Genomic DNA, 13415 nt, shown 5'->3' on the forward strand with positions numbered 1-13415 from the left:
GGGGGGGGGGGGGGGGAAGGAAGACAGGCAGTGGGACACAGCCTCCTCCTTGGTTTTGTGAATTGTGTCTAAGTTAAGTGTCCTTGTGAAACTAGCCCACGAATCAAAACATTTTGCTTCTGAAGTAGCAGAGGGAACCCTTGATAATTTTTTCCAGCCAGAATTGTTCACTAAATTCAGCTCATACTTGCAAATAGTTTTGAATGCCCTGATATGGCAAATCATTTCAGCTGTGAATAAATGATGAGCTAAAAAAAATTCCAAGTTTCGTTAGTAAGTGGGAAACCTAGGTACTAGCAGGTTTTCAGTAAAAATGGCAGCTGATCCTTTTTAACCAAACAAGTATGAATCTGTAATGTACTTGTAGCCCAAGTACTGGTTTGATGCTCACCTTACAGTTATTATTGTCTTCTTTGTCATCTTCTTTTTCCTTCTTCCTTCTTTCTTCTTGTGTCCATGTCATAAATTAGATGTTCTTCCAGACTCTTTCCATTGCTGCAGCAAGGTACTCCTTTGTACAGATCTCACCAAGGAGTCAGCAAATAAGCAAGTGCTCCCTAGTCTGCACTTCACCACACTTGCATATATTCATGAAATTAGATTAGCTTCATTTGATTGTGTTTCTTTTTGATCATTCAGGTTGCATGTGCAGGCAATACTGGCATTACCAAGGTGGCGTATCTAGATCTGGCCCTCTTGGAAGGTCCTTCTGGGGTTTGAGGTCCGTTTCAGAGCATGTAATCTTTCCTCCCATAATCTCAGTCTCTCCCTGTCAGCCATTGTGTCCAAAGACTCAATAACGGTCTCAAAACTCTTTTGTGTTTTAAGCCATTTAGGTTGTGTGTAGATGAAATGGGGGCCCTAAATTGAAGCGGTGGGTTTTTGAAAACACTACTTCAATTTAGGGTCCTTTAAACACCTGTGTTGAGCACACACCCCACTGACTTACTTGCCTGTCTGGCGGTGGGCAGGGGAGGGTAAGCTGCCAGTGGGCTTTAGGGGTGGTTGGTGCTTCCCTCTGTGGCAGTGGCAGCCGTCCCACCAGGCAGCACCCGCCCACAGGGACTGGGCTCGGGCAGTTCTGTGGGGCACCACAGCTGCGGAGGGAAGCACCAGGTCCCCATGTAGCTCAGGCAGGCAGGCAGGCAGTCTCTATGGGGTAAAAGAAGGCTCGCTGCCTTCCTGGGCTGCTGCCAGGCTGCCTGCAGGGCTTCCTGCAGAGCCCTTGAGCTGCATGGAGCCTGGTGCTTTGCTTTGCAGCTGTAGGGGGAGCAAACTAAAACTCCTCAGAGGAGTTTTAGTTTGCTGCGCTCCAAGTAATTTAAGGCGCAATATGCTGCTGAATTTGCTACAGCAGCTGTAATTAATATGCAGTATGCTGCTGACACGTGCAAACACCAATACCATTAAAGCAGTGTAAAAGCATTTAGCCCACTTTAAAGTGTTGTGCACACATACCCCTCATTTTGTCTACACACACCCTTAGTTACTTCTGCGTGAGCATGCCTGGGGTTTTCCATCTGCCATGATCTTTCTTTCTGGCTTGCTACCTTTATTCTGATATCAGGTGGTGCAATGTCAGCTAGGCTATCTTTTGGTGTTGGTTATTTCATGACAGCTGTCATCAGAGGTGACCTGAGCAGGGTGTGGGGCCTGGGGCAAATCAGCCTGTGCAGGGCCCCACCCCTGGACAAAAGGAAGCCAGCAATGGATTCGGGGGGGGAGGGGTGTCGAGTGGCTGGAGGGGCTAGATTCGGTGGCCGGGGGAGGGGTGCTGAGCAGCTGGACATGAAGGTGGTGGCAGCGCAGAGTTGCTGCAGGCACTCCATCCAGCTCTGTTGGGCCCCTCCAAAGCGCGGGGCCTGGGGCAGTTGCCCCGATTTGCCTCCCCCCCCCCCGGGACGGCCTTGGCTGTCATTTAGAACTGGGTCTATTTTCTTGGCCTGAACTGATTGTTCACAAGGCAATAGCAGTGGTTCATAATGTAGTTGGGTTTGCGCCTCACTTTGAGGTGACCAGCTTTCAAAGTATGTTACTGCAAGCACTGACTTTCTCTTTCATCTTCTCTACATGTGCTTTGAAGGTAAGTGTTAGGTCCAGTGTAACCCCCAAGTACACAGAGTTCAGGTGATTCCATCACAGGTTATGTTTATTTTCCACTTGGCTTCTCTGTCATGTAGCTGAAAAGGTGTGACTTGTGTCTTGGTTAGGTTGGTATAAAACTGGTTCTTATTATAGTAATTGGAGAGGTTTCTCAATGTGTATGTCAATCTGTTCTTGACAGTGATGAAGTCCTTCTCTTGTGATCTGATGCATAGATCGTTAGCATCAGAGCTGACTTGAGCAGGGTGCGGGGCCCAGGGCAGTTCAGACTATGCAAGGCCCCGCCTCCACTCCAATTCCATGGCCCCAGGATCCGAAGAAGTTGCTGCTGCCATCAGTGGCAGGGGTGTGTGGGTGGGGAGTGAGCAGCTGGATGTAAAGCTGCCACTTCGTCCAGCTCCACAATGCTGCTGTTCTGGAGCTCCTCAAATTACTCTGTATGGGTTGGTCATTGGTATAAATGTTAAAAAGGATCGGTGCTAGCAGGCTACCCTGTGGTAGGCCATTTGTCATCTCCACCAGCTCCGTTTCTCGCCTCATTCTGTGTAAAAGCATCTGTTCTCCAAAAGAGATTGGATGAGCTGCATTAGGTGGTAGTCATGTGTCCTATTGTAGACTTTGTCAAGCATGTTATGGTGGTTGACTGTGTTGTATGCCAGCAGTAGGTCTAGAAACACAGCACCTGTTATCATCCCTTTCTTGAATCTTTCTTCTATATGCTGGGTAATGTTTAGTATTTGACTAGTGCCGGACTTGTCTGGTCTAAAACTGGATTGTTCTGGTATTAGATGTTGTTTGATATGAGGTGAAAGGCAATGGAGAATAAGGTGTTTGTAAAGCTTATAAAGGTGGCGGAGAAGTGACACTAACCTAAAGTTCTCTGGGCCAGAGGCATCCTTCCCTGGCTTTAATAGAGCTATGAAAAGCTTGTTGCCATAATTTCGGTATTCTAAGGGTTCATGAGCAATTATGAAAACGGTGCAATACCTGTAAATTGGTTGCAGAACCAAAGTGTTTGATCTGCTTTGTGCATATGTCATTGAGTCCAGCTGTTTTGCTGTTCTTCAGGTAACTTTTTCTGGTGTCAAGTTCATTGTATATGGCTTGCTAAAATGATTTTCTTCCAGATCAGTTTGCTGTCTAATTCATATTTTAGGCTGTTTGTTTGAAGCTTTACTGTTGAGCAGAAGTTGGTGAACCACCTGCTTAGTTGTGATGTTGTGGTGTTGGTGCACTTTCTTTGAGTCGTTACTCAGCTTGCCAATGGTAAACCATGCTTTCCTGCTAGTGTGGGTCATATCTATTCTTTTGATCAATTCTTTCAATTTCTGTCACCCTTCTTCTTAGAGCTTGTTACTTAGGACTGTCCCTGCCACAGTAGTGTCTTCTGAGAAAGCATTGTTGTGCCAAATTGATTAATTAATTTAGCAGAAAGGGGCAGGTAAGATGGATTGGTCCAGCTTCAAAACTAGATTTATTAAACAGTTAGGGTCACTAGCACACAACTATAAAAGAAGAATGACATATTTACATTAGACTTTCCACACATGCCTTCTGCCAGATACCTTCTTCATCAAAGCCTGGGGTCTTCTCTGACTGGTGCCTGGATTCTCAAATCACTAGTATAACTGGTGTGCTCAGTTGCTGGGAGACTTTGCTTATCACTCTCTAGTTCTGGTTCTGGTTCTGGCTAGTCTCACAGAAACCAACCGACTGTTCAGTGGAGACTTTGCTGTGTCAATCATTCTATCACCACAGGGATTCACTGGTCTGGCCCTGGAGTGATCTAACCACTCTCACAGGAAATCAACCATTCAGCACACAGCAGTGACCATACTCCATGGCTCAACACCTCATCAACTCTCAGGCACACAGACAGATGTGTGAGTTAACATGGACTCAGACGGATGTGCCACACGTGGACTTAGACTTGCACTCTCAGATGCACACAAACTCAGATGCGTGCAACGACACTTCTGCAGTGTTTTTTTATAGCAGTGGGTGCTTGGTAACTCGCCACCTCTTCATTATCCAGTCACACATTGGATATTCCAGTTTCCTTGACGACCAAGCCTTTCACTCACCTAAACTGCATCAATCTTTCCCTCTTTTCTCCCTCAACCAATTACTCCCTCTCTTGCTGCTTGCACTTTGACACTTCTTGTTGTTTGTCATGGGATGGGGTCATGCAGGATGGCTGTGATCTCCCCAAGGCCCCCTTACCATGCCAAGTTGGCCAATGGGCACCCTCAATTCTCACCCGCCATGTCTTTGATGGAAAATATATAGTAGGGAGGCTGCCTTTACATCCTCTTGGACACGGTTTGCTGTACTCTCTGACCCCACGGACTCCTGGACCCCTGGTGGGTCCTGCTCCAAGATAGCTGTCACAACGGGTGTTTTGGGGAACCCTAGCCTTATGGGCTCCAACCGCCCTTTTACCATGGCGCAAGCCTCGCTGATGGTACTGACGTTGTTTAGTCTGGGCCTTGTTATAATTTGGCCCCCTTGTCCACCCTGGGCTCTCCGCGGCCCTGTCTCGCTTGGTGCCTCACTAGCGCTTGGGCTCTCCACGGCCCTGTCTTGCTCAGCACCTCACTGGCACTTGGGCTGTCTCTGGCACTGGGGTCAGTGTGCCCCAAATGCTGCGCCCTCTCTGCTGCTGGGGTCTCCCATGCTGCCGTGGGTCTCCTATGAGGCCTCCTCCATCCCCTAATAGCCTCACCCAAACCACTGGTATTGTGGAACAACAAGCAAAACACAAGCCCCTGGGCTATAACATAATACAAAAGATAAGAGTGTGCTCTGCCTCTTTAAGAGCATCGAACTACATCCCTGGCACTAAGTCTCTAGTGAGCAAGGATACCTGCAGAGTTTGTGGAGCCCCATTAGCCCTGGGTGCAGCATATTAGGCGATTGTTACGTTACTGGGCACTTCCCTCCTGGATGCTCCTTCTCCTCTGGCTTCCAGCAGGGAGCTGACTTGCCTGGTCCTAGCCCTGGGGTTTATATATGAGCCAGGCCCTGCCCCTTCTGGTCAGCTGACCGCTGGCAGATGTGGACCACTAGCTCATTCTGGCTGCCCTGGTAACCAGCAGCTGGGGCTTCCAACTCACTGCTAGGGCTCTTCCCCTAGCAGTTTCAGCTCTTCAAAGGAGCAGGGCACCCCAGTGCCCTATGACGTCAATCATCTTTAAGTCAATTAAGGGTCAAAATGAACCATTGCGCATGCTCAATCATGGAAAAGTAGGACAGAGGTTGAAAGTTCACGTCCTCTAGGTGTTTCTGAACTAGGCCTTAACTGTGCATGCTTAATAACAGAAGAGAGCAGGCATGCAGAAACAAAAACCTGGGGTCTACAGGATCTCTTCAAAACATTTGCTGGTATTTTTCGTATTCAGCTGCTAGTATGGGAGTAAGCCCAGGTATATAGTTATCTTTGCATCTTTGAGATATGTACCTCTTCAAGGTTTTACTTATCTTTGCATCTTTGAGATATGTACCTCTTCAAGGTTTTGCACAGTTTCACATAAAGGTCGTAGTTGTCCAAGACTTGTTCAATGTCACTTTTTGTCAATGTTCAGAAAGGCCTCTCTGTTCTAGTTTCTTAAAACTGAAGCATCTGTGTATTTGTATTTGGAGTTACAGCTGCTGTTATACTGATAGCAATTGGTCTGTGCTGTGTGAGGGGAATAGGTTCCAATATGTCTTTTTTGCGCATACCCTCTATATTGTGTCAACAAAGCTGAGGTCTGGATTATAGCTTTGTCTCCATCAGGAGCTACTCAAAGACCCAGGTAGGTAGCTTGGAGTCATGGATCAGGCTTAGGTGGTGTGCCTTGGTCCACCTCTTGACCAGGTTGCCATTCTCATCATTTTCACTGTAACCCCATGTGACACCGTGGTTATTAAAGTTACTGTACTTTTTTGTGGTCTATGTTTCCTGGGCTTGCAACTGCAAAATGCTTCTCTGGAGACTTATAAATGGGTGTTATTGAGATGTTGTCCATATCGGTGGTCAAGATTTCAATGTCATTTTGTTCTCTCATTGATGTTGTGTTGATGATAAGCTCTGGTTTTATAGTGCTGCTGTATTTTTTGTGTTGCATTTTGATGGCTAGTTTCATCCCATGGATCAATGGTCTATTGCTGTTTGGCCCTCTGCCTCTTGGAGACAGAGCATATGACCATTGTCGTCGGTGCAAATCCTGGAAAAAATGTCCTGTTTAACTCTTGTGAGTCCCTCTTTGTTTACAGAGATGACTGTCAGTGCTGGCTCTGTAAAGGTCCATGTTTGTGACATTGCAGATCAACCTTTTGTGAGTTAGAGGTTTGCATTATATACACTTTGAGATTGTTGATGACAAAGTAAGCAAGCTTCCCTTGGTTAATTTTATTATTATTATTAATTTAAATTAGTAAATTAAACCAAATTATTCCCTTGGATAATTTAAATGCACCTTACTATGCATCCTTATTTCTAATCCTTTCTAGTCTCCATTGCCATGACCAGATGCACTGTTGCTCTTGGACCCAGGAAATACTATTTTCCTGAACTATTTAACTACATTCTTTCCCCTACACTGACTGCTTTGTAACAGTGACAGCCTTTATTAGACACTCATATTGACAGTTCTTGCATGTCAGACTGTTGAGCCTCCCTGGGCATATAAACTGCTTTAAAGTGCCATTAAGAATAGGAAGAAGCAAGACAACACAACAGAGAATACTGGATCTACCTATTTGTGCCCAGATACAGCAAGAAATATCCAGATGCATCTTTCTGTGGAGACATCAGAAAAGAAACTTCAGCTCTTACATTTACCATAATTTAGGGGAATTGCTTATAATTTAGGGGACTTGTTTATTTTTCTTATATTTAACAGGAAAAATATGAAGTAGAAAATCAATTAAATATCTGTCCCCCAGAGCACAAGATTACATGCAAATCCTTAATTTCAAGGTTACATTCTTTCCTTTCTTTCAGCTAGTACATAAAGGTATATAAAGAAAATCAATCCCACATGATTTTTTTTAATAATTATGTTTTCCCACCTCCATGCAAACTGATACTACATACATTCCAAGGTAGACTTGGAAAAGTATGCTGTTTGGAGGCATTGACCAAAAGTACTACTCTGATCCAGTTCAATGTTTGTGGGTAGTAGAGATTGCTAACCAACACCCAGTAACTTTCTGTGATTGTTGTTCAAAGCTACAGGAATTCATGCATCCTTTTGCTATAGCAGATCAGTGATTTTCGTCATCATTGGCAATCCCCTGCAGTTAAGGATGATTGTTTTCCATGATTGCCTTATCTGTGGGTTTGAAGATGCCTGACAAGGCCTGCCTGAGATAAACAGGTTCTGTTTGCAACTCAGGCACATGTTTCTTTATGGGGTGGGTGGCTCTGGATTCTTGGTTTGATCCATGAATGCTGTTTCTCCCACTCCCACTTTTTCATCTTCTGTTGTTGTCATAAAGTTCCAAAATACTGAGATCCTTGCAGCAGACTCTTCCTTCATTTGGCATGGTGTTGCAGCAATAGTACCCCATGAGTTGATGTTGATGTTGCATTTTTTCAAGCTGTCCTTGGGGGCATCTGTAACAGGGAACCCTAGCCCTGTTACCAGAAAGCAGGCCAATCCCTTTAAGACCAGAACTTTCCAGGCACAGCCTGCTGGCAGAGTAGGGGTTAAAAGCTGAGCCTTGCTGGCTAGTCAGGTGACTGGAAGGGGGCAGGTCAGAACTATAAAAACCCTGGGCTTGGCAGTAGTTCTCAGGCAGCAGCCAGGGGGAAAGGAGTTTGTGCATAAGAGCTCCATGGAGATGCCTGGTTGCCTGTCTAGCTGCTCTAGGGGGAACTCCTGATGACTTCCAGAGAAGCTGCAGCAGCCCCACAAGGAGGAGTGTAATAGACGGTGGGAAGCAAGAACACAGACCCATGAAAAAATGTAAACTAGCATACTGCAGCCTTTAATATTTATTTTTTTGTGATTATAGCTCACATGGACTTAGTGTTTGTATTTTGACTGATGGTTTGTGGTCAAGGCTGTAGGCGAGGAGGAGACCTCATTAGCACCTTGGGGCACAGTTATAAAAGGCCAAAGAGCCTAGTCCACTAGTGGGTACAGCCATAAAGGGCCAGTAGCCTAGAGCTGGCTGCAGGACTTTGAAGCTGGGTCCCAGTAGGGGGATCTTGGCTAGTATCCTGAGCTATAAGAAAGGGACAAGCCTGAGGAGGCAGAAGATGCAACAACTTGGCATCCAGGGGTGCAGAGTAAAAGGGGGCCAGTAGGCCTGGCACCATAGTGAAAGTAAAAGGAGGGTCATGGGCCCAGAGAGGATTAAGGAGATAGAGCCTCAGTCCAACCCGACCTGGTGGGGTTAAGCTGGTAGGCCTAGCTAGAGAAAGATGGGGGGCAAAGCCTGTGGTGGCTGAGAACCCGAACATAGAAGAACAATAGGCAGTCTCCCACTTGTACGAATATCTAAATAATATTTACATCAGGATGTGACAGGCAAGTAAAGGTGGGGTACAAGACGAAATATAGAAGTGAAGCATTAAGGGACTTCAAGGGTGCCCCTCATAGACCGCTAAAATGCTGCTGGGGAGGTCAACGTGTTACAGCATCCTTGAAGCGCTTTCTCTGCCCTCTTGCCGAGTGTAGGCCTTGACTGAGCTGAAAGAATAAAACTTGCTTCAGGGGTCTGGAGTTGGACATCTGGATGATGAGCCCAGTTTTTGTCCTTTGAGCCCAGTTTTTCTCCTGCCCAGGCAGGGGGTTGGACTTGAAGATCTACAAGGTCCCTTCCGACCCTACTTGTATGATTCTATGATGTGGCTGGCCCAGTCAAGTTGATGTCAGATGGTCATTGCCCTGATACTCATGGTATTTGTTTTGTGAGAGGTTACTAATATTGGTGCATCTGTTTATTGAGTGGATTCAAAGGATCTTCCACAGGCAGCGTTAATAGTACTTCTCCAGCAACTTGAAGTGTGTCCTGCATGTTGCCCACATCTCAGCTCCATACCATAAGGTTGGGATTACAACAGCTTGATAAACCATGACCTCGGTTTTTAACCTGATTCACAACCTTCAAACCCCTGTTTCCTCAGGCATCTGAAAGCTGCATTTGCACATTTGAGGCAATGTTGGATTTCTTCATCAATGTCAGCCTTCTGCGACAGATGGCTTCTGAGGTACAGGAAATACTCAGCATTTTCCAGAGTCTCAGCATAAATCTGAATTACTGAATCAGGGGACTGCTCATTTAGAGTTTATTAATGGGGAGTATCTTAGTCTTCTGTGTGTTAAGTGTCAGTCTCATTTTCTTGTACGCCTTGGTAAAGATGTCAACAATTGCCTAAAGATCTGCTTCTGAGTGAATGCACTCGACAGCATTATCAGTGTACTGGAGCTTGATGATTGAGGTTGGAGTGATCTTGGCTTTGGCTTAGAGTTGGCTGAGGTTAAACAGCTTACCATCCATTTGGTAGTTTAGGTCCACTCTGACTGGAAGCTTGTTGGTGGTCAGATGTAGGTAAGAAATGTTGAGAAGAGAGTTGGAGTGATGATGCAGCCTTGCTTAATTCCCTTCTTAAGGGATCTTTGACATAACCACTACTGAGGACCGTTGTTCACATACTGTCATCTAGTAGGTTAAGAGTAGTGATGTACAGTTGGCGTCTATACTTCATAAGGATTTCTCCACAGAGCTTTTTGGTTGACAGAGTTGAACACTTTCATGAGGTCAAAGTAGAAATGTTTATGTTGTTCCTTGCATTTTTCCTGCAACTGGTGAACAGTGAAGATCATGTTTGTTGTGTCTCTTGATGCTCTAAACCAGTGGTTTCCAACCTGTAGTCAGTCTGTGGACCACTGGGGGTCCGCAGATTATGTCTAAGGTATCTGTGAAACATTGCTACAGTCAATCAGAAGGTATTCACATACGTACACTTACAATTCAAAGGTGTCTGCATCTCCATTTGAAATTTTTTAGGGGTCCACAAATGAAAAAAGGTTGAAAAACACTACCCTAAACCCACACTGAGATTCTGGGAGGAGCTTTTCAGCAAATGGAAGGAGACAATTCAGGAGAGTTCTGGCAGTAATCTTTCCTGTGGTGGACCACAAGGCAATCCCTCTAATTTCCGGAGTCAGACTTGTCTCCTTTTTTGAATAGTTTAACATTCATGATGTCCTGGAGGTCATCTGGGATTTCTTCATTAATCCAGATCCTAAAGATGAGTGCATAGAGCTGTGATGTGAGCTCTTCTGCCCCCTGTTTGAAGATTTCAGCTGGGATTCCATCTGCTACAGATGCCTTGTCTTTCTTCATCTGCTTGATGGCTTTTCTCACCTTATCAAGGATTGGAGGGACTCTGAGATCATCTCTGACTAGTTGCTGCGAGATGAAATTGAGAATACTTTTGTTAACAACAGTAACAACAACATTTGAGGAGGTCTTCAAAATGTTCCTTTCAATGGGCATTGATGGCTACCCTTTCCTTGACCAGGTCTCCACTATCAATAATTTTCAAGAGGATTGGTCCCTGAGTGTTGGGACCATAGATGGCTTTGGTTGCACTGAGGAAAGTGTACATATTATGGATGTCAGCGAGATGTTGAATCTCCTTAGCCTTATCTTGCCACCATCTGTTCTTCATATTTCAGGTAATTCTTGGGACCTGTGCCTTGGCTTGTTGGTGATTCAGTTTCCTTTGCTTGAAGTTGATGTTCTGCCCAGCACAAAAGGCCTTGTGTTTGTGATCAATCAGTGCTTGGATCTCCTGGTCATTCTTATTCTCATGAGATGTTTCCTGGTAGAGAATCCAAGTGTCTCTTTGCAGGCTCTAATGACAGTGGACTTGAAGGCACCACAAGTGCTGCTGACATTCTCCCATTTCTGTTGATTTGAATTTGCTAGTTTTTTGTTGAGACGTTGTTGGAAGAGGTCTAGCTTGATTGGGTCTTTGAGTCCTTCAATGTTGACCTTCCGTTGGCATTGCTTCTGCTCAGCTGTTGTTTGGCAGACTATGTTTAGGGCACCTTTTCTAGCCTTCTCCCCATGTGGGGTGAACAGAGCAGAGCCTAAAGAGGGCTGCTCAGTTGCAATTACAGCTGCTGAATTGCACTCCTGCTGGCCAAGTGCTAGATGACCTTCTTTCAACTGCTGCCTTCATGCCAGTTCTAGAAGTTTCCAGACCTCACAGTCCTGCTTGCATCATTTCTAGCTGGTTGCCAAAGGGCTTAAAAGATGTGCTAAAGCTGTTTTCATGGAAGTCTCCTATGCAAGATTTCTTTTTCATGGAGAAGTTGCTGCACATCAGCTTCCACAGTTCTTGACAGAATGGGACCTTGATCCAATGGCAAGAAGGCCAAGACAACTGGAGATCTTGTTCTGCTGCAGTCTTCATCTGCCTTTGCAGCCATTTAGATTCTCACATCTTTTTCCACCTGCTGTGCTGGTCAGGACTTGAAGACTCATGGCTGGGGGCTAGGACAGGCTTCTTACAGTAGTGGCACACACTCTCCAGCACCGTCAAAGGGTATTATGTGGCTTTTCAGAAGGGAGAGCATTGCCATCTACTCCCTACCACATCTTGTTCTTGGTCCATGACTGCTGCCACTGCTCGGTCCACAACTGCTTATTCATCAGAGTTACCCCTACTTATTTCTCAGCTAACCTTCCCTAAAGTTCATTCCTCTATCCACCATCTGTGGACACACTGCAGCACAGCTCTGCCTCCAGAATCATCAGCATTTATGTAAGTACAGTTGAAATGGCTTAAGTTAAGTTATTACTGGGTGTCTGCAGATGTGTGCAGACGCTGCTTTGACATGCTGTAATTACTTGATTAACTGAGTCTGCTAGAGTGTGCTAATTAGTGTACCTCCAGCAACCTCTACGCCTCGTGTATCAGCACTTCCATGCTTCAAAATGGTGGCAGGGGCATTTTAACTAATGTTTGTTTGATAAGCTTTAGTTAAAGTGTCTCTAAAAGATGCAGGCTTTTGTGAAAGGAAGATATTCAAACTATAGTGACTAAGGCCATACAAATATATGAATAGATGCAAAGATACACAATTGAATAAGATAAGCAGTAGACATGAGCTAATGCTTTGGCCACTGGGTTGGGAGCCAGAGAATCATGACTGCTACGTCTGTAGCCTTAGAGAAGCAATTTAATGGCTTGGCCTCAGTTTCTCACTCTGTAAAATGGGAATAATGAAGCATACAGTGAGTGTACGAAGACTTTTTTCTTTTACTGTTAAGTGAGGCATTAGCAAGATGAACGGATACACCCTTATATATTATGGGGGGACAATTTTAATGCCTTATTTAATGCCAACAGTATAAAAAGAAACAGTTCAAGGGCACCCCCCTCAACTTTTCTAATTCTCAGGATGCTGGAATAAATATTGTTTGTAAAACACTGGAAGACTAAAAGCTTTATACAAGTACAAATTATCATTATTAGTTTTTGCTGGATGTGCAAATCTCAACATGTCTCAAGCTTGGCTTCAGTTTGCTTGCTCAGCAAATTGGGTTGGACTTCCAGAAGCAAGCTTTCCTGAAAAATTCCATGCGCTACCATTTCCCAACTCTGCCTAAGTGCTTGAGAACTTTTCTTATAATTTTGAGATTCAGTCAAGCATACAAAATAAGGGTGATTTCAGATCATTTAGAACCTTTCTAGAAAGTAAAGTTTGAGTCAAATTCTAGAGATGGGTGAAAGGTTTTTTTTCCCCCCAAATTGATGCATCCCTGTTTTTTTCCAACTCGTAAATCCATGCTTTAAAAAAAAGATTGTGTAGTAATTAGGGCTGTCAATTAATTGCCATTAATGTGCATGATTAATGCAAGAACCAATTAACACATTATTTTTTAAAACACATTAATTGTGCACATGGTTTTTGAGCCCATGCCCAGGCTTCACTCCACCACTGTCACCACCACCTCTGGGCCGCCCAGCAGGGCAGCAGTGGCAGTGCAGAGGAGTGGCAGACAGCCAGGGCATGGACTTTGGGCAGCTGCAGCAGGAAGGCAGGGGGGAGCACACAGACACACACACTAGAGGTGTACTGATATATCGGTCACCTATTGGGATGTCGCATGAAGGTGTCCAGCCACAGCCTGCATGTGGCCAGGAATGCAGCCCAGCAGCATGTACAGCACTGCCCAACAGGTAAGTCTGTGAATGGGAGGGGTGGGCGGGCAGATTGAGGCCCCTATGGTGAGAGAGGGAATGGGGGCAGGGACAGGGGGCTGGAGTGAATGGGACCCTGGGGCTGGGGTGGGTTGTG

The 13415-nt window shown here is 45.2% G+C and overlaps 1 protein-coding gene across 3 annotated transcripts in view; it reads left to right on the forward strand.

The window, feature by feature from the left end:
- The window catches only part of GTDC1 (glycosyltransferase like domain containing 1), a 414716-nt gene that overhangs the window by 190110 nt on the left and 211191 nt on the right, over positions 1-13415 (forward strand). Inside the window, exon 1 of one of the 3 annotated variants that reach the window (XM_019522458.1) lies at positions 5848-5900. The exons of the other annotated variants lie outside the window; for them this stretch is intronic. The gene's annotated coding sequence lies outside the window, so the exon portion shown is untranslated. Of the gene's footprint in view, positions 1-5847; positions 5901-13415 lie in introns of those variants that run through there. 3 annotated transcript variants of the gene reach the window in all.

The sequence above is a fragment of the Gavialis gangeticus genome, unplaced genomic scaffold (genome assembly GCF_001723915.1).
Source record: "Gavialis gangeticus isolate Ggan-Ray unplaced genomic scaffold, GavGan_comp1, whole genome shotgun sequence".
Taxonomy (NCBI): Eukaryota; Metazoa; Chordata; order Crocodylia; family Gavialidae; genus Gavialis; species Gavialis gangeticus.